The following is a 26,099-nucleotide window of genomic DNA, read 5'->3' as shown; positions in this document are numbered from 1 at the left end:
AAGCTCACAGAAGCAAGTCTGTCTCTGCTGAATCTTTGAAGACGCTGTTTAATAAAACCGAGAGATCTTTCTGACGCTGTCCAACAAAACCTCTGATAGATTTGTTCCGTGCCCATTTTTGACGATAGTGATAAAAAGGTGCGGGGTGGGGGGAAGGGGCAGGGTGCATCACAACAATAATTTTTCATTACGGCCAGATGCCTTCCAGCTCTGGTGCCACAGAGTCGATCCGCAAAGATTGGGTATTAATTATGAAGGTGCACTTCAATTTATCAGCAAAGGATATCAAACAGGCCAAACGCCACAGCCTCTCATATAATTTATCTCTTCCTTGTAGGGAGGCAGATAGCAACGATTTGCAAATTGCCTCCTCTGCAAAAAGAAGGGACAAAAACATACACACACAACACACAATTAAAAGCAGATAAGCATCAGGCGACGTGTCACATTTTCAGCAGAAAGCCAAAAGTGGAGGTCTTAATCTCCGGGGTTGGTTTGCTTCGAGTACTCACTGATACTTCCCTTGATGTGACTACTTAACTCCTATTAAAATTAATAGGGGTCAGGCTTGATCATCAAGGGAGAGAGGGCCTCCTGGCGCGTATAGGCTTCAAGTAATAAGGATTTGGTGATTACTATATTATTTGTCTGTTCATTTTCAGATTATCTTGTAAGTGTATGGTCTTTGTGATCTTTGGTCCAATTATAAAGAATAACATGGCGTGTAGTATCTATTTTTATTAAAGCAGCTTTCTCCTCTTAAGAACCATATAATTTGAGAGGGCATATTGACAGAATCTTAATGCAGTGAGCTCAAAACTTCTTCCCCAACCACCCCCCCCCCCCCGCCCCCGAAAGAAATCGCGTTAGCTACTGTGTCTAACCTAGGCGTACTTTTATGGAAACCTTGGCCCAAAGATTTGAAGAGAATCGGTTCATAGAATACCCAACTCGCACACGTCCCGGGTTGTGGAAGGAGAGGGATCCGTTTGCTCCAACACGTGATCTGAACTCGGAGTCGAATGCAAAATCCACGGCAACAGTAGTTACCAAACTTCTTTGAGATGGAGTTTGTGCTTCTGTTCAATGGGTATGAAATCACCAGCCTCAACGTTTTATATATATATATATATATATATATATATATATATATATACACACATATAAAGGCCGTGTTTGTAAAAGTGCCTGGAAGGAGGAGGCATGGCAGGCAGGACACATCACAGTCTCCGTTCTGTGCACAGATGAGGATCAGAAAGAACGGAAGAGTCGGAACCCATTTGCAATTTTTTTAAAGAATTGCCAGCTTTGAGTTTTGTGCACTAAAGAAACGACAACAACAAAAACAATGAACATAATAACATCGGCAGCATCATTTTGTAAGAGCAAGGGCATTTTAAAGATACAGCGATACATAGGGCATTCCTTTGAAACAAAGAAAATCCGATCCTGAAAATCATGCCGCACACCTCTTCCTTTTCCAATTTTGCTGCAGACTGGGGAAAGCCACCTCTGAAATCACCTCTGATCTATAGGTAGTTATTTGGGAGCCTCTGCGATAAACCATCAGGACAGCTGAGTATCATGAACAGCATCAGTGGCTCACAGAGAAAGTAGTGATTGAGGAAGAAATGGTGTGATCGAGCCTTTTAAAACTTTTTTCTGCAGATAAAAGAAAACGTTTGCAAGACCTGTACTTGATGAGTGGCTCATATCCAAAATATGTAAGGAAGTCATACAACTCAATAACCAAAAAATCAATAACCTGATTAAAAAATAGAGGACCTGGGGTACCTGGGTGGCTCAGTCGGTTGAGCGTCCGACTTCGGCTCAGGTCATGATCTCACAGCTCTGTGAGTTCGAGCCCTGCATCAGGCTCTGTGCTGCTGGCTCAGAGCCTGGATCCTGCTTCAGATTCTGTGTCTCTTTCTCTCTCTCTCCCCCTAACCCACTCGCATTCTATCTCTGTCTCTCTCAAAAATAAACAAACATTAAAAATTTTTTAAAAATAAATAAATAAAAATAGAAGACCTGAATAGATGTTTTTCCAAAGAAGACACACAAATGACTAACAGGTACATGAAAAGGTACTCACATCACTCATCATCAGGAAATGCAAATCACAACCACAAGAATACACTTATCATGATGATCACTGAGTAATACATAGAATTGTTGAATCACTCTATTGTACACTTGAAACTAATATAACACTGTATGTTAACTATACCGAAATTAACGTTTTTAAAAAAAAAGGTAGAAGAAAAAAATCACATTGAGATATCACCTCATACCATGGCTAGTATCAAAAAGAGAAGAAATGTATAAACTCGTCCAATCACTATGTTGTACACCTGAAACTAATGTAATATTATAAGACAACTTTACTCACATGGGGAGAGAGAGAGAGAGAGAGAGAGAGAAGAAGAAGGAGAAGGGGAAGGGGAAGGGGAAGAGGAAGGGGAAGGAGAAGGAGAAGGGAAAGGAGAGGGAGAAGGAAAGGGAGAGGGAGAGGGAGAGGGAGAGGGAGAGGGAGAGGGAGAGGGAGAAGAAGAAAGAAATGCTGGTGAGGATGTGGAGAAAAGGAAACTCTTGTACACCATTAGGAATGTAAATCGGTGCAGCCACTATGAAAAATGGAAGCTCCCCCCCCCAAAATTAAAAATAGAGCTACCATATGAGCCAACAATTTCACTTTTAAGTATATATCCAGAGAAAATGAAATCAGTATCTCAAAGAGATGTCTGCACCCCCGTGGGCACTGTAGCACTATTCACTATTGCTAAGCCATGAAAACAAACTAAATGCCTATTTATAAGAGAAAGAAGGAAATCGTGCCATTTGCAACAACATAAATGGGTCTTGAGGACCTTAGGTGAATAAAGCCAGAGAAAGACAAGTACTGTACGACCTCACTTACAGGTAGACTCTAAACACATCGAACTCATAGGAACAGAAAGTAGAATGGTGGTTGCCAAGGGCCGAAGGGTGAGGGAGATGGGGGGATATCGGTCAAATGATACGGACTTTCAGTTATGATATGAGCAGATTCTGGAAATCCAAGGGGCACCATGGTGACTGTAGTTAACATTACTGTATTGTCTGCTTAAAAACTGCTGTGAGGATAGAGCTTTAATGTTCTTATCATAACAACACCAACAACAAAATAGTTATTAAGTGAGGTAAAGGATGTGTTTACCTACCTTCTTATGGTAAACATTTTGCAAGATATGCATGTATCAAATCATCACACTGTATAACTTAAACTTACACAATACTATATGTCAACCTTATCTCAGTAAAACTGGTAAAAATATCATTGCAAAGTCTGAGAAAAAATTCAATCCCCAGATCCCTTCTAAAAAACGTTGTGCTGTATATATTGTTAAACAAGAGTATTCCTACTTATATTACTGAATATTCTGTCACTCTTTCTTCCCATACATGTCATTGTTTTTACTGCTTGAGCTGTCCTTAATAACTTTTTGTCTGCCTGAGTTGTCAGTTTCTGAGCAATTAAAAATCTCCCACTATAATTGAAATGTTCTTTTATTATTATTATAGTTCTGCCCATTATTTCTTTATATATTTTGAGAGTATGTTGGTAGGTGCGTACAGGTTCAGAATTGTTGTATCTTCCTAAAGAATCATTCTTGTTTTGATCACTGTATTAGCTAATGAAATTATTTTCCCTTAATGCTTTTTTCCTTAAAGTCTATGTTTTTCTAATGTTGATATTGCTATTCTGGCTTTCCTTTGCATTGTACATTTACTGTCTTTTTTTAAAAAAATGTTTTGGCTCCCAACATTTCTGTATCGCTATCTTTGTATGATAAATACAATATAAATGGAAAGTATTTACTTATATGCTTAATTAGTTTCTTATTTTAAAATAATTGCAGGTTTATATGCTATTGTAAGAAATCTTTTATATATTTAAAAAACTCAATGTTTATTTAGTTTTGAGAGAGAGAGAGAGAGAGAGAGCACAAGCAGGGCAGGGGCAGAGAGAAAGGGACACACAGAATCTGAAGCAGGCTCCAGGCTCTGAGCTGTCAGCACAGAGCCAATGCGGGGCTTGAACCCATGAACTGGGGAATCATGACCTGAGCTGAAGTTGTAAACTTAATCGAGTGAGCCACCCAGGTGCCCCCTATTGTAGGGAATCTTAAAGGAATATCCTATGTACCCTTCACCCAGTTTCACCCAATGTGTACATCTTGCAAATCTGTAGTACAATGTCACAACTGGGATACTGAGAGCGGTACAGCCAGTATACACAGAGTGTTCCTGTCACCACAGGGCTCTGTCATGTTAAATTTCTGTATCCACCCTTATTCCCTTCCTCTGCTACCACTCCTCAGCCCTTCACATCTATTCATCTGTTCTCCCTTTCTACCGACCACGGTTTAGCCATTTTCTCATTGCAGGACATCTGGGCAGTTCCCATTTTTGACTATTAGGAATAATACTGCTATAAATACTTGTGTACACATTTTTGTGTAAACCAAAGTCTTCCTTTCTCTGGGATGAACTGCCCATGTGTGCAATTGCTGAATCATAGGGTCATTGCATGCTCAGTTTTTAAGAAATTGCCAAACTGTTTTCCAAAGCAACCGTACCATTTTCCATCCCACTCCCCCCGAAATGTACGAGTGATCCAGTGTCTCCACATCCTCGTCACCATTTGGTGGTGTCACCATCTTTTATTTTAGCTGTTCTGATAGGGGTGTGGTGATGTTTCACTATGGCTTTGATCTGTATTTCCCTGATGGTTAATGATGCTGTAATGTTTGGATGTGCTTATCTGCTATATGTGTATCCTCGTTATTGAAAGGGCTCTTCGTGTCTTTGACCATTATCCAATTGGGCTGTTTGTCTTTTTTTCATATTATTATTACTGTTGAGCTTTGAGGGTTCTTTATATATTCCAGACAATAAACCTTTATCAGGTTTGCAAATACTTTTTCCCCCACTCTGTAGCTTGTCTTTTCATTCCCTTAGCAGTATCTTTTGCAGAACAAAAAGGTTTTGATTTTGATGAAGTCCTACTTATCAATTTTTCCTTTTATGGGTCTCATATTTTATGTTGAATTTACAATGTCCTTGTCTAGCCATAGATCCTGCTATTTTCTCCATGTTTTTTATTCTAAAACTTTTATGGATTTACAAAGAAGCCCCTCATCTATTCTGAATTAATTTTTGTGTAAGTTACAAGACTTAGGTCAAGGGTTGTGTGGCTTTTGGTTGTTTGTTGTTTTGTTGTGATTTTTGGGGGGGAGGGGTTGTTTGTTAGTTTTTGTCTTTTTTTTTTTTTTTTTTTTTTTTTACCTTTCAACACCCAGTGGTGACAGAACCATTTGAATGCTTTTGCACTTTTGTTAAAAATCACTAGATATATTTTTGAGGGTCTGTTTCTGAACTCTCTATTCTGTTCCACGGACACTGATGTCTAGTCCTCTGCCAATACCACATGGTCTTTTTTTTTTTAATTTTTTTTAATGTTTATCTTTATTTTTGAGACAGAGAGAGAGCATGAGTGGGGGAAAGGCAGAGAAAGAGGGAGACACAGAATCGGAAGCAGGCTCTAGGCTCTGAGCTCTCAGCACAGAGCCCAACGTGGGGCTCGAACTCACCAAGTGTGAGATCGTGACCTGAGCTGACGTCGGACGCTTAACCGACTGAGCCACCCAGGCGCCCCAATGCAACATGGTCTTGATCACGGCAGCTATGTATTAAGTCCTGAAATTGGGTGGAATGATTTTTCTCCCCTTATTCATTACAAAAGTGGTTTTAGGGGTGTCTGGGTGGCTCAGTCAGTTAAATGTCTGACTTCGGCTTAAGTCATGATGTGATGGATTATGAGTTCGAGCCCCGCATTGGACTCCAGGCTATCAGCACAGAGCTCACTTTGGATCCTCCGTCCCCACTCACCCTATCCCTCCCCAACTCATGCTCTCTCTCTCTCTCTCTCAAAAATAAATAAATATTTAAAAAAAAATATTTTAGCTCTCCTAGTCCCTCTTCTTTTCCGTATAAATTTTATAATAATCTTGTCCATATCTACCCAAAAGTCTTATTGGGGTCTTTCTTGATAGAAATGACATTATACCAAAATAGCAACATGTGAATAATTGACGTCTTTACTATGTGAAGTCCTCCAGTCCATGAACGCAGTACATCTCTCCATTTATTTAAATTCCCTTTGATTTATCTGATCAGTGTGACATAGTCTTTAGCATACAAGTCCTATACATGTTTTATTAGTCTTGCACATATCTATTTTATATTTCTGAGGGATTATAAATGGCATTGCACTTCTAATTTTGGTGTCCATCTGTTCATTGCTAGTACATAGAAATAGAATTTTTTTTCCTGTTTGTCTTATATCCTGTGACCTTACTGAACTCACTATTTCTAGAAATGTTTTATAGATTCCTTGAGATTTTCTATTTATTTTGCTGTCTTCGTTTCTAATGATCTTTACGTGCAACTCTTAAAAAGAGAATATAGTTGGAAAATATTTTTACTCCAATATACATAGCTCTTATAGCTAGCAATTTCATTCACTTATATTTGTTATAACTAATGATAAATTGAAATTTAATCCAATAATTTATGTTGTATTCACTATATGTATTTTTTTCTTTTTTCCTTCTATTTTTCCTTCCATATTCATTGGGTTTCCCCTATTATTTTTTTGCTCTCTTCTTTGGTGTTTTTTTTTTTCACTTTTAAAATACATATGTGACTTAACAAAGTCTAGTCAATGTGATTATTCTCTTGAATATTATAAGGTCTATAGAATAATTTCCTCTCCTGTCTTTCATGGTTCGGTTGCCTGATATTTTACAATTTTTTTTAAATTTCTAAACCTTTCCAAATCCATCCTTCTGAAAATACATTATTTGCTCTAAATCCATATGTAAAATCAATCGTGTATAAATACTCAATCCATTTCTTTGCTTAGCGTTGCTTTCATATCCTTCCCTTCCTGGATTTGAGTGTCTTTCTTACCCGGTTGTCTTCTGGAAATGCCCTTAACAGGAGTCCCTGACTAATAAGCTCTCTCGGACTGTGTTTGGCTGAAGGGTCTTACTTCACTCTTGAACCAGCATTTAGCTGAGAATCCATCGAGTTGAAGTTTGTGTTCCCAGGGTTCTGACGACATTACTCTGCTGTCTTCTGGCCTTTGGTGGTGGAAACGAGAAGTCTGTTGTCAGCCCTATTGTTAATCCTTCCCAGGTAATCTGATCTTTCTTGGAGATTACTTTGGAAATTGCCCCTGCCATTCTCCAGTGTCACCACACATACCTCGGTGTGGATTTATTTATCTATCTATTTAATTTTAATTTCCTGCTCAGACTCAGCGCACAATGGCTCAGAATTGGGGGCCACTAGAATGTCATCTTTGCTCAGTCTCAACTTCAGTTCGGTGCTCTGGTAAATTGACGGTGAGCATCGGACTCTCTTTGAACTTGCCTTAAAGAAAGCACACTTGGGGTTCAAACCGAAAGCAACTGGGGACAGAAGCTGTAACAGTAGCTACAGAGAGGGCTTAGAAGCAGAAGTAAAACATATCGTCAACCTGCAGAAGGAGGGAAAGTTCTTTGGCAAACTATATGCTGATATTTTAATAAGATACCCCCTCCTTAGTGGGAACGCCCAACTTAAGTTCTTCCTGGTTATTACCTCTCCTTCGATCATGGGTTATTCCCTTTTCTGTTCATCACGTGCAGAAGAAAAGGCAAGCAAGATCATCTTCAACCTCCTTTGCACTGCTAACATTCTGGGATTTACGTGGTGGCTCCAATTTCCTTCCAGGGCGTGGTGGATCGTTCGATATCTTCCAAATGGTTAGCCAGGAAGGCCATGAATGCAATTACTTACTGGGTGCTGAGAACATGCAAGGCATCCACTGTGCCTGCCTTATCATCGAATGCTTGGGTTCTGGCACACCAGCCGCCGTGCCTCCCCTCCGCGACTCCCATCTAAAGCAATGCTAAGGGTCCACACCTCATTTCCTTGACAAAAATGTCAACGGCATTATCTTATGCATGTGTTGTACAGATAAGGGAAAGTCACGTTAAACAATCTGTTCCATTCACTTTGGGTTTACCGGCTCATGTCTTTATTTTTAATACAGCAAAGCTGTGGTCTTTGTACTGAAGGTGCAAAGCCAATGCAAGTCACTAGTGAGGTGAGTGGCTCACCTTCCAGGCGTGTTGCTTTGTTATTTTTCTCAAGGAATTTTACCGTCAAGTCAGAAGGAATGGGACATTCTCTGTTCTTGCAAGGAAAGCATACCTTGTTTATTTATTTATTTATTTATTTTTTGTACAAAAATCCCCTACAAAATAATGAGCTTCTGGCACCCAGTCCAGATAGATGGTCATTTGTGGGGCTTGGGACTAGAGGTACCTTTATTTGTTGAGCGCTTCTGTTCTATCTCCCATCTCAAGTGTGACAATAAGATTTTTTGGTCCCAATACTTTGACAACAGGGACAAGGACAGCTAATATCCATTGAATGCTCTCTACCTGCCAGACACAATGCCAAACACTCTATACATCACCTTTTTATCAGCCTTTATAACAACCCCACAAGATACATACGGTTGTATTTTCTATTCATGGATCAGGAATCCGAGAATTATTGACTTGCCTAAGATTGTCTATCTTGGAGGTGACCGAGCAGGATTTTGACTCCATTTTTGTCTGAGCCTAAAATCAGGTTTTTCCCACTCTATTATTTACCAACCAGCTATAACACATTAACCCTTGCTATGTTTGATGTCCTGAGGCCCAGACCTGAGTGCTCTCCTGACCGCATTTAGTCCTTATGAGGCAGCAGCCTTTGGGGTGAAGAGCCTTGTGGCATCAGGATGCTGACTCACGACTGTGCACTTGACCCCTGCACCTGCTCAGAGCCACTGCCCTTGACCGCTCAGAGGGCAATTCTTCCATGAAGACGTGACAGGAAAGATCGACTTTTATTCACTTTTACAATTTTTTAAAGAAAAATGCCCCTGGAGGAACAAAAATCGCTTTCTTCCCCCAATTTAAGCCCGAACAAAGCGAAACAGAAATTGGCAATTATCCTGCTTTGAAGGAGGATGTACAAAGCCAGCAGATGTAACTAGAGTTCAAAAGGAAGGTTTGTGTTTTCTTAAGCATGTGGGTTAAAGCAGGTGAACTTGGTAAGTGAATTACACATCACATAGGAGAGCTTATATCAGAATTCTTCACAGCGTTGCTATGGAGTGTTCAGGAACTCCAGGCCACATGCACTCGAGCCGAGGAAAGTGAAAAATTATAGCCAACTACCTACGTGTATGTGTAGCAAAATTAATGAAAATGAGAATTTACACAGGCAAAGCAAATACCCGGAATTCTGCTTTGGGGAATCTATCCTACACATGATAGGATATACGCACAAGGCTGTCGTTGCTGCCTTGAATGGGTCTGCGTAATTGGCAAGAATTGCTAACAAACTAAATGGGCTTTATTAAATTAATTTCTGAGTATGCATGATACGGAATCCCAGACAACTTAAGAAGGAGATAGATCGGACGTGGAAAGTTTTCCGGAATCTATCGGTAACAGTCAACTGTGCAACAGAATGAGTAGTTCCATTCCAATTATGTTGAGAAAAAGAATAAACCAGATACATACATGCTCGTAATCATATATACATGAACCATGTGTAAGAAAAGTCCTGAAAAGTCACAAGGTTGGTGTCTGATTACCTGAGGAGAGAGGAGGCACATAACGAACGTGAGGGGGGGGAGAAGTTTTTTGCTCTTGGTGCTTTAGGTATTATTTACGGTGGTGATTATAGATCACTTTTTTTCAACACCCAGACTGTCTCATTGGTGTTGTGTAACTGAAAATGTACTCATTCAAATTATAAAAAAACTAAAGCTCAGAGAGCTAGGTCTACAGACCAGCTTTACTCATGAAGTACGAAACAACTTTAGCAACAGTCAACCTGTGCTTGATGACTCTCCTCTCTCATCAAGATAATGTATTATCTCAAAAGAACCATTAATTAATCTAAGCACTACAATAAAAAAAAAAACACGTTTTCAGTAAATCAGTGAAAGATCCACGCCACGCTTACGTTGAACTTCACCTTGAATGGGAGGTCCACTGTGTTTCCAACGCGATTTGCCCCTTAGACACTGAGCCCCTCTCCTTACTCTAGGAATTGCTTCGATTCTCCAGCTGAAAACTCCTTTACATCTCAATGACTCATGATGAATGCAATCAGATGGAATCAATTAATAACGTCAAAATATACAGAGAGTTAACCGAGCACAACTGGCTCACAGAGTCATGCAGATAGAAACAGAAGCCGCAGGACACCCGTGCACACCTAGCCATGAACATCCAAGAGCGATGCGGGAAGAAACTCCACGAGGTCAGTTACTGGTGCATTGCACAGAACAATCATTTTATTGGAAGTACAGTATTTTACTTTAACGGGCGTGTGGGACAACACTGTAAAGTAGGTAAGGTGAAACCACCAGGGACTTGGAGCACCCTGGTTGCAGACCTGGCCGTAGGTGAGGGTCTTCATGCAATGGGTCAACAGCAACTTAATTTTCACAGCCCCTCAAAAATACAGGGGAGCCTTGTGCAATTTACAGTGTCTCCTGCTCTATAGCAGGGGCTTTGCATATGTTTGCCTCAGGGATATGATGGTGAGCGCAAGTCAGCAAGGATGCCTGCCTTTACGGGCACAAGGTCAAGTGATTCAGACACATCCCTGTATATAAGTCAAATAGGCACACAGGTGCACAGGTTATCACAAGCCACAGTGAAGACGGGAACGGAGTGGGTTCTGACTGTGAACAGTTAGAGGCACGAGCATCATCCCCAAATAATGCTTGAACCCATCCTTAGGAATGGATACGGGGAGAATGCAATTAGAAAAAAAAATAGAAAAGAATTCGGTAGGAGTGGAGGAAGCACAGAAATGAGTACGGGAAAAGAACATTCTAGACACAGACAACAGAATGTTCAAAGTCCATGAGACCTGCAGGAGGCTTACGTTTATCAACTCGGGCAGTCCTTGCCCCTCTCTGAGGTAGGTGGGTCTCTTATTTATTTTATTTTATTTTTTTCATTTTCCAGGTGTGGACCATCCAACTCTTGATCTCTTGATTGTGACTCAGGTCATGATCTCACGGTTCGTGGGTTCAAGCCACACGTCGGGCTCTGTGGTGACAGCGCTGAGCCTGCTTGGGATTCTCTCTCTCCCTCTCTGTCTGCCCCTCTCCTGCCATTCTCTCTCTCTCTCTCTCTCTCTCTCTCTCTCTCTCTCAAAATAAATAGACATGAAAAAAAGTTAAAACAACGGAGTGCAATTCCCGCCCCCCCCCGACTCGTCCCCAGAGCATGGCACGATCTGAGAGGTCCAAGTCAAGTAACGACCCTCCAGATACAGTGGGGAAATGGGTACATGAGCTCCGAGTTACGGAGGAACCTCCCCGCTGGGCATCCCCACTCCCGGTACAATAGTAATGTCTAGCATCCCGACGCCTCCAGTCTGCCCCGTGTCGTCCCTCTAGGTGCAAAAGGAGGAGGTCAATGCAGTGGTCCCAAGGTCAGAGAGGAGGTTACAGGTACTCGCTGCAGGTTACTCTCTGGATGACAAGATAAAGAGAACAGGAGTCAGGACTCCTGCACCAAGGGAGGCACGACCAGTTCCCTGGAAGGCGAAGCAGGAGGGAGGGGTCTCTGGGCCAGACAGCGGGGTTCACACGTCCAAGCCCTCTGTCCCCCACTCAGCTGCCTCTGTGACTGAGCAGGTTGCTCACCCCCATGAGCCTCAGTTTCCTAAACTTTAAAAGGGATTCCTGGCGACTGTGGAATTGTTCATTGGCTTCAGTGATTTAAATCAAGGGTTAAAAACACCAAAACAGTTTTCTGGCACCTGTGTAGATTGCCACCCATCACGGTTACGGACACTTACCCATGTGGTACCCTGTCTCCACCAAAATAAATGACCATCTGGAAGGACCTCTGCTGTCTCAAATCCATACGGCCTCCGACCAGGACATCCTTTCTCCTCTTTCAAATTCCTAAATCCATATTACTGTCGTTATGGATCAAGGACCACGTCACCTCCTCCAGGAAGTCTTCCTTGCATATTTAGCCCGGGCCCTAGGGCTCCTCTGTGGAATTCCCTGGAAACTTCATTTGCCAGAGTGTCATATCTAGCAGATGAATTACCTGCTCTTTTCTCAGACCGTGAGCATTTGACAGACAGGCATTACATTTTATTAAGTTCCGTAGCTTTAGCATTCAGCACCACGCCTGGATGTACTAGGTTCTCTGTCCGTAGCTACTTGCCAGACGAGTGAAGGAATGAATGAAATGGCCTGATACATGCACTATTGGAGTAAGAGAAAAACGGGCCAGCCGGGCAAACTCTCTGAGCCCTGGACAGGCTAGGCGTGGGCAAGTCATGGGGCCACTGTGTCTAAGTGAGCGTATCGGTAACGTATAGAACGATACTGACCTAGCCCGCATCGCCAAGGCCATTTAGAACAACTGATAATTGCAAAGTGCAAAGAAAATTGAAAAGACAACAGAACTGCCACGGAAAAAAAAAAAAGTGAAAATTCACAGCAACAGATACGCTCATCATCGAATCAGCCAGCACCAGCGAGGCATTGTTAGCTAGCAGCGTCAGACTCGGATCCAAATCTGCAAGATCGCGGGTGTGGGCGCTGTCCTTTCGGCACTGCAGAGAGACAGGTCCCTTTGGGGCAGAGCCAGCCCCCCCGCCCCCCCCCCCCGTCACCTCGCTCAGTCACAGCGTGGATGACATCAGTCTCCGCTAAGGGAAGCCGGCATCTCCGGCCCTTTCCAAGCCCCTCGCGTGCTGATTTTCACCTGCACCTTTAAGTCAGACCTTCGGGGAGCCGATTCCAAAGTTGGAAATGGGTTTCAGGGTCACTAGATATTCATGGCAATGAATTTTCATAAAACGGAAGGAAAGAAATAGTCACAGATCCTTTTAATCTGCCTCTCGCCAGCATTTCTTTGCTGCAAAGTTCTGTAGGTACAGGCTGGGACGCTGGAATTTAGGTCAATGACATTCATACTGCCTCTTAGAACAGAATCTTTCTGCAGAAAGTGCATGACTGCAGATCTCCCCAGCAGTGAAGTGACTGTAAAGGCGTCCATCCTGTTTGTTTATAATTCTTAACAATGGGCTTTTGGGGAAGGAGGGACCCACGTTGCCAATGCTCTGACGAGAGGCGCAGAGCACGCGATGCTGCCTGAATAATGCATGCCCACTTTGTGTGTGTACCCGACGCGGGCCCGAGTGCAGGATAATGCCGAAGGCTTTGAAGCACCTGCTCTGAACGGCTCCGATGACAGCCAAGAGTCCAGATAAGATCTGAGCCCTGCCTCCTCCCCACCACCCCGCTCGCCACGCAGCCCCCATTTCCCTTTTGCATTTAAAATAAGCTCTGAGACACAGCCGCCGAGCGATCCTGTCAAAGACACTGCTTTCCCGTGGCTCCTATCAGTCCCTTCCTGTCTGGCCCCGCCCCGGGTTAGGACCTTCTCACAACCTGTACGACACCTACACAACCTCCCCCCAGAATGCCTGTCCCCTTGGTCCCTACTCCGGCCCCCGCCAAGCCACCCTCCGCACAGGGGCAGCTGCTGGAATCTTCCCGACAATAAAACAGTCTCTGGGCTCACGTAGCCCCAAAGGCACCCAGCGTAGATTTAAGACCCTCCATACCCCCTCCGCAAGACTGCTCTCATCCTGCTTAATACCCCCCAGGGACTCCCTGCTGTTTAAATTATGTTCCAACTCTTGAGCTTGGCAGGTAAGGCCTCCGATGATGCGCTCTCTACTCACCACGGCGGCCTCATGGCATCCTGGTCTGTCTGGGCCACTGTGGTCCAGCCACCCCATGCTCTGAGTTTCCCTCCTTTCCGGCTGCACCCACATCCCCACATCTGTGCGCCCTGGCATTTGTTAGCCTGACTATCCACCAAGCCTAGCGACCGCCACAACCACAACTATAAAACAGGGGCCAACTCTCGCGTCGATTAGCCTGTTCTGGGCCTACGATGTGTGTTCTTTTATTTAACCCTCAAAACCGCACGGTGAGATGCGCACGCTCTTTGGCCCCATCATCTGGAAACCCATTGAGCCTCGGGGTGAGAAAATCTCTCCCCCAGGCTCACACAGCTAGAAAGTCGGCAGAGAGAAGATTCAAAACCGAGTCCATTATCAACCACAACATGGCTCAACTCCCAGCAACTTGAGAATGCCTGATTCAAAGTGCTCATCTATTCCGGATCCTTCCCTGCGGAGCACTGCACTCCTCCCCCCTTTTTGCACTAGCCGCGATGTTCTTCCTCACCACGGACACGACAAAGTGCCCTTTCCTCCGGGAAGCTTCCCAGAATTTCAAGGTCCAACTAATTTGTTCTCTGCCACACCCCTGCAACTTATTCCTCGGTATTGGAATAATTCCTATCAGCCCCCATACATATGCCCACTTTTTCACTACATTATGAATACGTGCAAAAATACTTTTTATAAATTATTGAATAAATTACACAACCCTTTCAAAATATACACAAGGTGTGAAAAATAAAACTACGACAAAACACCTGAGTGACGCACCCACTTTAGACGCCCCCCCCCCCCAGCCTGCCTCCCTCCCCAGCTGGAACGACTCTTCTGTCTTGGTAACACTCCCTTACTCTCTGTAGAGCTCTACCTCTTGAGCGTATTCCTAAAACCGATCGTTCATGTTTTTGAACTTCCTATCAGTAGAATCGTTTTTGAATGGACTGTCTCAACAACATGCTCTTTTGGAATTGTTGCTTGTTGGTTTTGCGTTTTGGGCTCGATATCGTTGCTGAGGTTTATCTGTGTTGTTGCCTTGTCCCCGTGGTTCATGTGTTTGCACTCATGAATGTGATTCTGCTGTGTGTCTCTACCATGATGTACTAACGTAGTCCCCTCCTATGTCTGAGTCATTTCCAGTGTTCTGGCATGACAAGCTTCTGTGGACCGCTATTCTCCATGTCTCCAGATATACATACGTAAGAGATTCTCTAGGATCTGAAAGAGGAAGTGCTGAGACAAAGGGTATGTGCATTTTCAATGTTACTAGATAATGACAGATTGTTCTCCAAAGCAATCTGACCAATTCACGCCATCTGGAGAAAAGTAAGAGAATGTCCCTAGCTCCCTATCATTTCCAGAACTTATTATTGGCAGATAGTGTCCAATGTTATACTTTTTGCCCATCTGGTGAGTATGAAACAGTATCCCATTGGGGTTCTAATTTTCATCCCCCTGTTAACCAATGAGATCACACATCTCATCACCATGTATCATTGACCCCCTGAGGTTCCTGTTTTGTGAAGTGCCTGTTCAAGTATTTTGCCCACTTTGCTATTTGGACTCTTATATTTTTTCTTACTGGTTTGTAGGAGTTCTTTATTTATTCTGTATACTAATCATCTTTAAATTATATATGTTATAAATATATTTTCTATTTTGAATGTTTACTTTGTCTTTTATTTTGCTATCTTTTGAATTTATTAACCTTTTCCTATATGGATTTTGCCTTCTATGCTTATTTAAGAAATATTTCTTCACACAAATTCATTTAATATATTAACATATATACAATTACCTTTATCATTTTGCCTTGCACCTGAATTTTTTTAACCTGAAATTCATTACTTTGCATGTTGTGATGTAGCGCTCTATTTGTTTTCATACGGATAACAGACTGTATGTTAACAGACTATGTGTTAACAGACTGTATGTTAACATGTTGCATCACGTGACTAAATATCCATTCTTCTGCCTCTGATCCGTAATGCCTCTTCTGCCCATAAAATAAACACCCCTACATGCACACACACACACACACACACACACACACACACACCCCATTCCGGACTACTAATCTGTTTCATTGGTTGATTCATCTAACCCAGGAACAATAGCACCCTGCCTTAAATACTGCCATTTAAGTAATCATAGATATCTGCAGAAACCAGCCAATCCACCTTGTTCTCATTCAGGAAAATCTTCCTTTTCCTGCCATTTGAAATCCCATATAGATTTTAGAATTAGCCTGTCAGTTTTCACACACATACCCACAAAACCTACTGGGATAGTATTTGAATTACAATGACTATGTGGATCAATTTAGAGAGCATCATCATATGCATGATACTGACTCTTCAAATTATTTATCAATGTTATTTCAATTTCTATAGATCTGTAAGGTCCCATAACAATTGTTTTCCTCATTTTCTTCATAAAGACCTTGGCCATTTTTGTTAGATATAGTCCTAAATTCTTAAATATTTTTATCTTATTAGAAATAGCTATTAAATTATATTATCTGTTTGCTGTCTGTGTATAAAAATGTGATTGATTTTTGCAGATTGATTTTGAGTCCAGAAAGCTTACTAAACTCTCCTGCTAATTTTTATTCCTGAACATGGCCCTACTGGGGCATGATAAATGATCTTTGTTATATAGGGCAGTTTTCTGTTTACTAATATTTTCTTTAGGATTTTTTCATGTCTGTTCACAGGGATATTGATCTGCAATTTTCATCCTCATAAAGTCTTTATAGAATTTTGGTATCAAGGTTACTCTGGTCCCCAAATTCGTTAAGGTATGTTCTCTTCTATTCTGTAATCTTTAATAATTTGTGTAAAATTGGATTATCTGTTACTGTCTGATAGACCTTGATGATGAAGCCATCTAGTCCTGGAGTGTTCGAGGGAAGTTTTTTGTTTTTGTTTTGTTTTGTTTTGTTTTGTTTAATTTGACCAAATTTCCTTATTTGTTATAGGGCTTTTCATATTTTGTTTAGTTCCTGCTGAGTTAGTTTTAGTAAATCATATTTCTTCTAACAATATGTCCCTTGCATCTCAATTTTAAAATTTATCAGTATAAAGTTGCTTACAGTATCCTATTATTATCATTTAAATATTTTCATTTTAGTGGTAATACACTCTTTTCTTTTATTTTTATTTCTGCTTACTCCTTTCTATGCCAGTTGGTTTTCTTTATTTTTTCAAAATATTGAGCTTATATTCTATCAATTCCTCTCTATTCCATGTTATTTTTTCATTTCACTTTTTTATACTTAAAAAAAACACTTTCCTTCTTTTTAATGTCTTGTCCTTGTTATTTTGTGTCTATTAACTCTCCTAAATTGAAGAATAAGCTCATTAGTTTTTAGTCTTCTTTCCTTTATAGAATAATCTTTAAAGGATATAAATTTTCCTCTACATACTGCTTTGGCTGTATCACAGACATTTTGTAAGGTTTATTTTCCTTCTTTTCAGCTCTACTCTACATATTTATAAATTCCATTATAATTATTCTTCAGTGTATGAGTTGTTTAAAACTAGATTTCTAAATGGCCAAAGATACAGCTGTTTTCTAGATATATATTTTTACATTGATGTTAATTTACTTACTGTAATTCAAGTTACTTCCTTCCTGACTTTTATGTATTGTTACTGATGTATCTTGATGTCTTTTAAAGTTGACACATGTTTTGTATGTTTTTTATATGGCCAGTGTTTGACTAGGCATCCCCATCCAGATAATACTTCATTTGATCAATTTTCCTACATTGAATTGCAAGACTTCCATCTGGGTTGATTGGACCTTTACTGGAAAAAAAAAAAACCTTTAGAATTTTTCTTTAGAAGAAGTCTGTTCATGGTTAAACTTTCTCCATTTTTGTTTTCTAAAATTATCTTAATTTTGCCCTCCTTCTTGAAATATATTCTCTCTGAAATACAGAATTCTTAGTGGATAGCTATTTTCTTTCACTTCATGGAAGTTATGATTTCTGTCTCCTGGCTTCCATTGTTGCTCTTAAATGAGACAAGTCACTTTCAAATTTCAAGTGAGAACTTTTTTCTTTTCTGATTGGGTTTAAGATTTCATTTTCTTTTTTTTTTTTTTTAATGTTTGTATTTTTATTTTTGAGAAAGAGAGAGAGAGAGAAACAGACAGTGTGTGAGCAATGGGAGGGGCAGAGGGAGAGGGAGACACAGAATCCAAAGCAGGCTCCAGGCTCTGAGCTGTCAGCACAGAACCCAACGCGGGGCTCAAACCCACAAACTGTGAGATTGTGACCCGAGCTGAAGTCGGATGCTTAACCGATTGAGCTACTCAGGTGCCCCTTAAGATTTCCTTTCTGTCTTTGGTTTCCTGTCATTGATTACGATGTGTCTAAGCTTATACAAATCTATTTTATTTAAGCTGTTTGGGGATTTGCTGGGCTTCCTGAATTTATAGGTTGTTATACTTCCTCAGTTATGGAAATGTTTCAGATATCAGCTCTTAAATATCTGCCACATTCTTTCACACTCTTCGTTTAAAACTCTGAAACTCTGATTAAATATATGTTAGACCTTCCTTCCATATCCTCCATATTTCTTAACCTCCCTTTCACTCTATTTGTCTTGCTAAGCTGCATTCTAGACTATTTCTTCAGACCAATTTCTAGTTCACTAATCTTTTAATTAGCTACATCTCATCTGCTGTTAAACACAGCCTTTGAGGTTTTCATTCTGATTATTGTTATTATTTATTTATTATTTTTCTACTTAGTTTTTTATCTGGTAAACTTTACCACTTAGTTTCATTTCTTGATCTTATCTTACATTTTGTAACGTCTTCTTTTACTTTGCAACACATTAAAAATATGTATTTTTAAGTTTATAGAGTTATAAATGCTATATTGTAAACTATACATATTAAAAGCGCATAATTTTACATATGCATTGAAACACATTCTTTGGGTTCTCATCGGTTTGTTGTGTGATATATCAGCATATTTTGTTTCCATCAGGGTACCTAGCTCTCTGCACAGTTAGAACAGGAACTTAGCACTACCCACTCCATTGCTGTATTTTTTTTCTCCACCCACCTACGTCAGTCTCAAGCAGATTACAGAGTTCTTCTTCCATATAGTTCTCAATAGTACTTTTCTAGAAATGACTTTTCTAGGGCACCTGCATGGCTCACTTGGTTAAGCATCCGACTCAGGTCATGATCTCATGGTTCGTGGGTTCGAGCCCGCGTCAGGGTCTGTGCTGATGGCTCAGAGCCTGGAGCCTGCTTCCAATACTGTGTCTCCCTCTCTCTCTGCCCTTCCCCCTCTTACACTCTGTCTCTCTCTGTCTCTCTCTGTCCTTCTCTCTCAAAAATAAATAAACATTAAAAATATGTAAAAAAAAAAAAAAAAAAAAAAAGAAATGAATTCACTAAAATTGTATCATCCAGAGGAGCTTTACCATGAAGAGGAACTAATTTCATAAATGTTTAAAAAAAAAAAAAACAAGGGGCGCCTGGGTGGTGCAGTCGGTTAAGCGTCTGACTTCAGCCAGGTCACGATCTCGCGGTCCGTGAGTTCGAGCCCCGCGTCAGGCTCTGGGCTGATGGCTCAGAGCCTGGAGCCTGTTTCTGATTCTGTGTCTCCCTCTCTCTCTGCCCCTCCCCCGTTCATGCTCTGTCTCTCTCTCTGTCCCAAAAATAAATAAACGTTGAAAAAAAAAAAAAAAAAAACAAGAACCCTGCTTTGTATTTTCTGTTTTTACTTTCTGTTCACTAATCTGTGTGCTCGAATTTCATCCAGGTTTGTATTATGCTGTTTCTGTTTTGCTTCTTAATCTTGCTACGGAGCTTATAGGTATGAGGTGTACTAATAGTTAAAAAGAAGCACATCAGGGCGCCTGGGTGGCTCAATCGGTTAAGTGTCCACCTTGGGCTCAGGTCACGATCTTGCAGTTGGTGAGTTTGAGCCCCACGTCGGGCTCTGTGCTGACAGCTCAGAGCCTGAATCTGCTTTGGATTCTGTGTCTCCCTCGCTCTCTGCCCTTCCCTCGCTCAGACTCTGTCTCTCTCTGTCTCTCAATAATTAATAAACCTTAAAAACAATTTTTAAAAGAAGCGCATCAATATTCTACCTCGCAGTACCTCTCCAGCTCTTGGATTAAATCTGCTAATGTCGCCTCAGTGTCCTCCACACTTTACCATTACGCTCTATCATTATTCTCCAAAAGTACAAATATGGCCATAATTTCTGTGAGTAATGGGATTGTGCAGCTTGAATATCTGTGCTGAACTAGCCATCAGGCAGGCTTCATTTCACTGTGACATCAAAAAGGCCTTTCCTCAAATTCTATTAATCATAATTAACGGTAATGATAGTTCACATTTATTGAGGATTACTCAAGGGCCAGCCACTATGTTAACAGTTAAAAGTGGGCTGACACATTTAATTCCTACAGGACCCCTATTGTTGTCTCCACTGTCAGGTAAAGAAACTGAGGCACAGAGAAGAGAGTTATTTAAGTCATAAAATGTAGTACATGGCAGATCCAGGGTTCGTATGCAAGACAACTAACCCCAAAGCCCACGCTTGTAACCACGAGATAACGTTTGCGATATTCCCTCGTCTGATTTCTAGACTTTGATTTCATGTAAATGTACAGCCTCCTTCGTGTTGACCACGTCTGTGATTGTGAGAATATCTTAATACCAGGCAGTTCTATTTGTGTCCGCTATGATTCCTGATGTTTATCGAGTATTTTTATTTTACATAACCTAACTGAAAACTTGCCACAATCTTTAAGGTAGTTTAACCACCCTGTTTACAAGGATAGAGATTGAGATTTGTGGTCGTGATGCAACTACTCCAAGTTATAGAATGGTAATTTAGCGCCGGTTCAACAAACTTCTGCTGCTCATCTGTCAGACACCATGGAGACTCAGTCAGTGTGTAATAAGGGAAAGATCGAGGTATCATAGAAACCCAGAGAGCCACCTGGGCATGGAAGGAGGCCTAAGAAGTCTCCTTGGGCAGTTAACACCTGAGCTGAGCCTTGTAGAAGGAAGAGAAGCTGTCCAATAGAAGTTGTGGTTGGATATGTATTGGCAGAAGTCAGTGAGAGATAGAAAAGTGTTGCGACCAAAGAAATGGCATAAGCAGAGGCCCGAGACATGAAATAGCATGATATGTAGTGAAAACTGAAATGTGTTCCATTTTATGGAAGATAAAATGTGACACAGGGAGCACCTGAAGAGATTGATTAACTTGGTTGCATTAAGGAGTTGGATCTTTCTTTCAGTGGCGTTCTGGAACCAAAGAAAGGTTGTAAGAAGTGGGATTTTTTTTTTAAGAAAAAAGATGCATAAGCATGAATACAAGCTGGACACAAAAATAAATAGTTATTTGACAAGAGTAAAAAGGGACGTTGGAAGAAGCTGTGAATTTAAGCATCGACTTCACAGTCACTGGGCCCTTGTAATAAAATGTGAGAGAGACAGAGTCAAAGGGCATTTCCTGGTAAGTGTCTCTATCCTTCTGTTATCTCAGCATATTATTGGCAGCAATGTATGGTGTAGGTTAAGGAGGATAAGACCAGGAGGTTGTCTAGAAAAATATTTCAGTCGTTCCTCTGAATCGACGTAGCGTTGCAGTATTCATCAGGAACCAGAATGGGCTGAGACTTATTTCAGACATGAAATTAACAGGGTTTAGTGAGTGGCTGTTTCACGAAGGAAAGTTGAGAGCAACCACTGTATTTTGTCTTCAGTGGCCAGTTCGATGGGTAGTGAATGGAGGCTGGTGGACATCCCTCACTGAAATAAGGAAATAAGAAATTCGGTTTGAGGTATCCAGAAAAGATCCAAAACAGCCGGGAGCTCTGGGGATCGCTCGGGGCAGGGGTCATGGATCTGGGACGGGTCAACATGCAGCATGGGTATAGCTCTGAATGCCACGTGTGGGAAGAGAAGCAGGGATACGGGGTCATCCCCGGGGACTACGCATGGCTGAGCGGTGGGCAGAATGAAGTGAGTCTCAGACAAAGCTGAGAAGTAAGAAGCAAACTGGTGAGAGGACTGTCATAGAAGAGAAGGGAGACGATACTTCAATAGGGGGTGGTCCACAGCATCTAATGCCCCACCATGGCCAGCTAAATTGGATACTGGAAGGTGACCGCTGGGCTTTTGTGACTCCCATGAAAGCAATTCCCTCCTCTCTGAGTCTTCTGCTCTTCCCCTAAGACCATAAGGAATTCCCCGGAGTTACACATTCGGTGACACGGTTCTAAGAGATCTCATAGTAGTTATCTACTGTTGTGTGACAAATCATCACAGGTTTAGTTGCCTAAAACGACACACATCTATTACCTCCCAATTTCTGTGGGTCAGGAGTGTAGACACAGCTTGACTAGGTCCCGCAAGGCTGCTACTGAGTGGTCGGCTAGGGCTGTTGCCTCATCGAGGCTGGACTGATGAAGGTCTGCCTCCAAGTTCACACGATTGCCTTCAACTCCTTGCCAGGTGTCGGTCTGTAGCCCTCAGTTTCTGCCTGTCTGCTCAAGGTCACCCACAGTCCCTTGCCATCAGCCTTCTGTGTAGGGTCGCTTCCAACACAGCAGCTTGCTTCTTCAAAGCCAGCGAGGGGGGGAGGGTGTCTCTCAGCAAGATAGTTGTTATAGCCTTAAGATGTAATCACAGAAGTGGCATCCCATAACTTCCGTTGTTTTCTTTGGGCTGGAAGCAAGTCACAGGTCCTTCTCACATGCAGAAGGTGGTATTCAAGAGGATTACCTTAGAAACTGTTTGCCACACATCCCCTTATAATATTTATCCCGCTTTCTTACATATCCCTCTGTCAGCTGTTGGTCTTTCAAGGCCACCTGCTGTCATTATTAGTTTGCTTGTTCCCACAGGAATTGCATCACTGGCCAACCTCGCCTCTAATTCGAAACTCCATTTTTTTCAGGGTTTTGAGTGGCTCCAATTATCCACACATGGCCAACTGGAGAGATATACTTCCTCCTCTAACCTGGGTGTGTCTAGATACATATCTTCACTTTTCCGAACTTCAGTTGCCTCCTCTCGAATACAGAACAATAGTCCCCGCCTCCCAGAGATGTTGTCAGATTACGGAATTAATCACAGTGATTCCTGTAAATTGCTTAGTACAGGGCCCAGCCCATAGAACTCGAGCCACGGCAGCCATTTCCTTTTCTGCTAATAAGCGAATAAAAATGAATGGAAGCCAAAATGGGTGTCGTGTTTATCCCTGTGAAGTACTATTTCAGGGAAGGAGAGAAGCGACGGGCATGGAAGATTAATGGTGATTACCCACAGCCGTGTGACTTGGGGAGAAGGGGGCCGTGCAATCAGAGAATTTAAATGTTAAGAAATGCTGCGGGCTTCAGCACGAAGTCCTTCAACTCGGTTTTCCCCTTCCACTCTGTGTATTATTAAATACCCTTTTTAAGTTGAGTTCCCCCAGGCTGACACACAAGTGGGAAGTTTGGGCTATTTCTAAATGAAAACTCTGTTTTTCAGAACGACGTTCAAGGTGGAAAGGCTAAAGAATGCAGTAACTAGTATCGTTCTTGTGTCTGAAGCCCGAACAAAGCTGTCGGGGTGATGGAAACACACATGAGCATGATTTCATTCTGATACAGGGAATTTATGGACCCAATATGGACCCAATATTCCCAAATACAGGGAATTTACAGACCCAATTCGTCTGTATTTGTACAAACACATAGATAAAGAGCGGGCCTGGAAGGTATACGTCCAGATGAGATGAAAACCAATCTTTGAATATGCATGTCGTATTGATTGGATAATTGGAGACATTTGAAAATCCAAATAAAAATTGAGTTCTACATTAGAGGCAAGGTTGACCCCAAGAATGGTTCGACAATTCAGTGTTCGTATACTCATCATCTTCCAAGTGTAGGTGGAAATGTCTGAATTTTTTTAATCGATAGCTTATAATTAATGTTAGCAAGATATAGTAAGGCCAGGATTCTCAATTGGTACTTGGTTGAATACCTAAACAGGTTGGAAGAAAAAATCTGTGTAAGTGGTCCTCAAATCCATATGCACAAAAAGCTTTACCATTTTTATTTTTACTTAGTTCCACTAAAATTGTACACCGAAAATACTTCCCCGACACTTCTAGGACTAAGTGTTGACATATCACTCACTCTCCATGGCTTCGGTCATGGGCTAAGTATTTATGTTTGTTACCTCATTCAGTGTGCACACCTGGCCAGGGAAGCGGCTGCTCTCATTATCCCCATGTTAAAGGTGAAGACTGTAAATTTCCGAGAGCCTCAGCACCCGGGGCAGGGCCACCCTCTTATGAGGAGGAAAATCTAAAGCCTAAAGCTGTCTCCAATCCTGAAACAATTAGGATTTCCAGCAACTTTGGACTAACTTAATTACATTGTGTGAGAAGTACTACTTAAAGGTATAATTACTACTATGTGGGAATTCATAACCTTTTTAGTGTTGCATGAGGTGACAATCCTATTGGCTTAGGGCATTTCTCCACCAGTTACACACACTAAGGTTGAAATACACTCTGCGTTTGACAAACAAGTCCTCCAAGTGTTCTCGTTTCAACAGCCATTTCATATATTTCTATTTTACACTCCATTCCAAATAAAGAGGTTCTGAGTGAATATGGGATAATTAGAGAGACCTAGATTAGGAAACACCTGGCTGTTCCATGAGGAGCCTAAGGAAAGTACAGGGTTACTTGGACAATCCAATGATGAGATACTCACAAGTTTAATTAGTGACATTGGGAGGAGAGCTCACCCGTCCCATCTATGCTGATGTTACTCTCCTTCCTACACAAGTCTGGGAAGGAAGACTGGTTAATGGTGATGGTATCATCTGGGAGCCTCTTCCATCCTGTCCCCTGCTTCCCAGATCAATGTATCAGCAAGCCTTGTCAGATCACCACCACCTGCTCAGTAAGTGTCCGTGCATCCACTTGAGATGTCCCACCCAAACCCCTTTCATTGCTTGTGATCCTTCCTTATCCCACCGTCTGGCCCCCCGTCCCCTAACTCTGTTGTCAGAGCCTTACTTCCAGCCATCTACAAAGTCAGTCTCATGCCAAGTCCCCTTCCCAACACAGTGTGGAAATCAGTCACCAACCCTTAACAATCCCAAAAAACTCAAAGCAATTTAGATCCTCCCTTCACTCACCCTCACTGTTGAGAAAATGCAAAGCATGAGGGTAGGTGACCTTAAAGGAAAGGGTGGCTACATGAAAATTCCAAATACTAAATTCATTATCTTTCCTTTTATGCCTATTGCGCCATGGAACAACATGGCGTCACCTTCTACTTGCTCGGACCACACCCAGCAGCTTCCCGTCTCCATCAGCCACAAGCAAAAAGAAACAAAATGAAACACTAAGGTCTTGATGTCAAGAAAGGTCTCTCCATTCTTCTTAGCAGCCCACGATCTAACCTTTCTCTCCTTGCACTTAGAGTAGGGACAAAATCTTTGGCAACTGAATTCAACTTTCTGGCAATATCCTAACAGAAGTCACTCACAGAAAAACAAACCTCTTGAGGGCAAAGACTATATCCACCTTATTCTCCATTGTTTTCGTCCTCAGCACCTCCTTCAGGGTCCAGCATACAAGACGCACTCATTAAATGCTCAAATCCGCGGACAAATGGATGCATGAAAAAATTCAAGTGATCTGTACACATATTTTAGTTTTTATTATATTCTTCTTAAAAATACAGACAGGCTGATGGCAAACCGTTGAAACCCTGAGTTCTTAGTTTAGACATGTGGATGTTAAACCAACATGATCTTAACAAATAATAATTGCACCATTTTTTGAACAAGCTATGTGCCCTCAGGTTCATCACTATGTATCTCTGAGTCTAAACCAGGTGATTTATAACACCGAGAGAATTAACAGAATGAGAGTATTAATCAAAGCTCATATGCTCTGTAATCCCATCCTGCTAGTATGTGAGAGCATGTGGGCATCTCAGGGATGCTTGCCTCAGGCCACTGGCTCTCTGTAGGTCCCACCTGAGGGTGAGATGGTAAGCTCTACCTCCGGTCTTTCCCAGCCTCTCTAGACGGGGTAAGACACAGTGAATGCCAGCTGTAGCCTCACCACAATGCACCAAAACCTGTGCCAGATCAGGTTGCCTTGTGGCGGGTCTTCTCCACATTCAAGTTCCGTTGACAGTTTG

This window comes from Leopardus geoffroyi, chromosome B3 (assembly GCF_018350155.1).
Source record: "Leopardus geoffroyi isolate Oge1 chromosome B3, O.geoffroyi_Oge1_pat1.0, whole genome shotgun sequence".
NCBI classification, from domain to species: domain Eukaryota; kingdom Metazoa; phylum Chordata; class Mammalia; order Carnivora; family Felidae; genus Leopardus; species Leopardus geoffroyi.
This window is presented reverse-complemented; position numbering follows the sequence as displayed.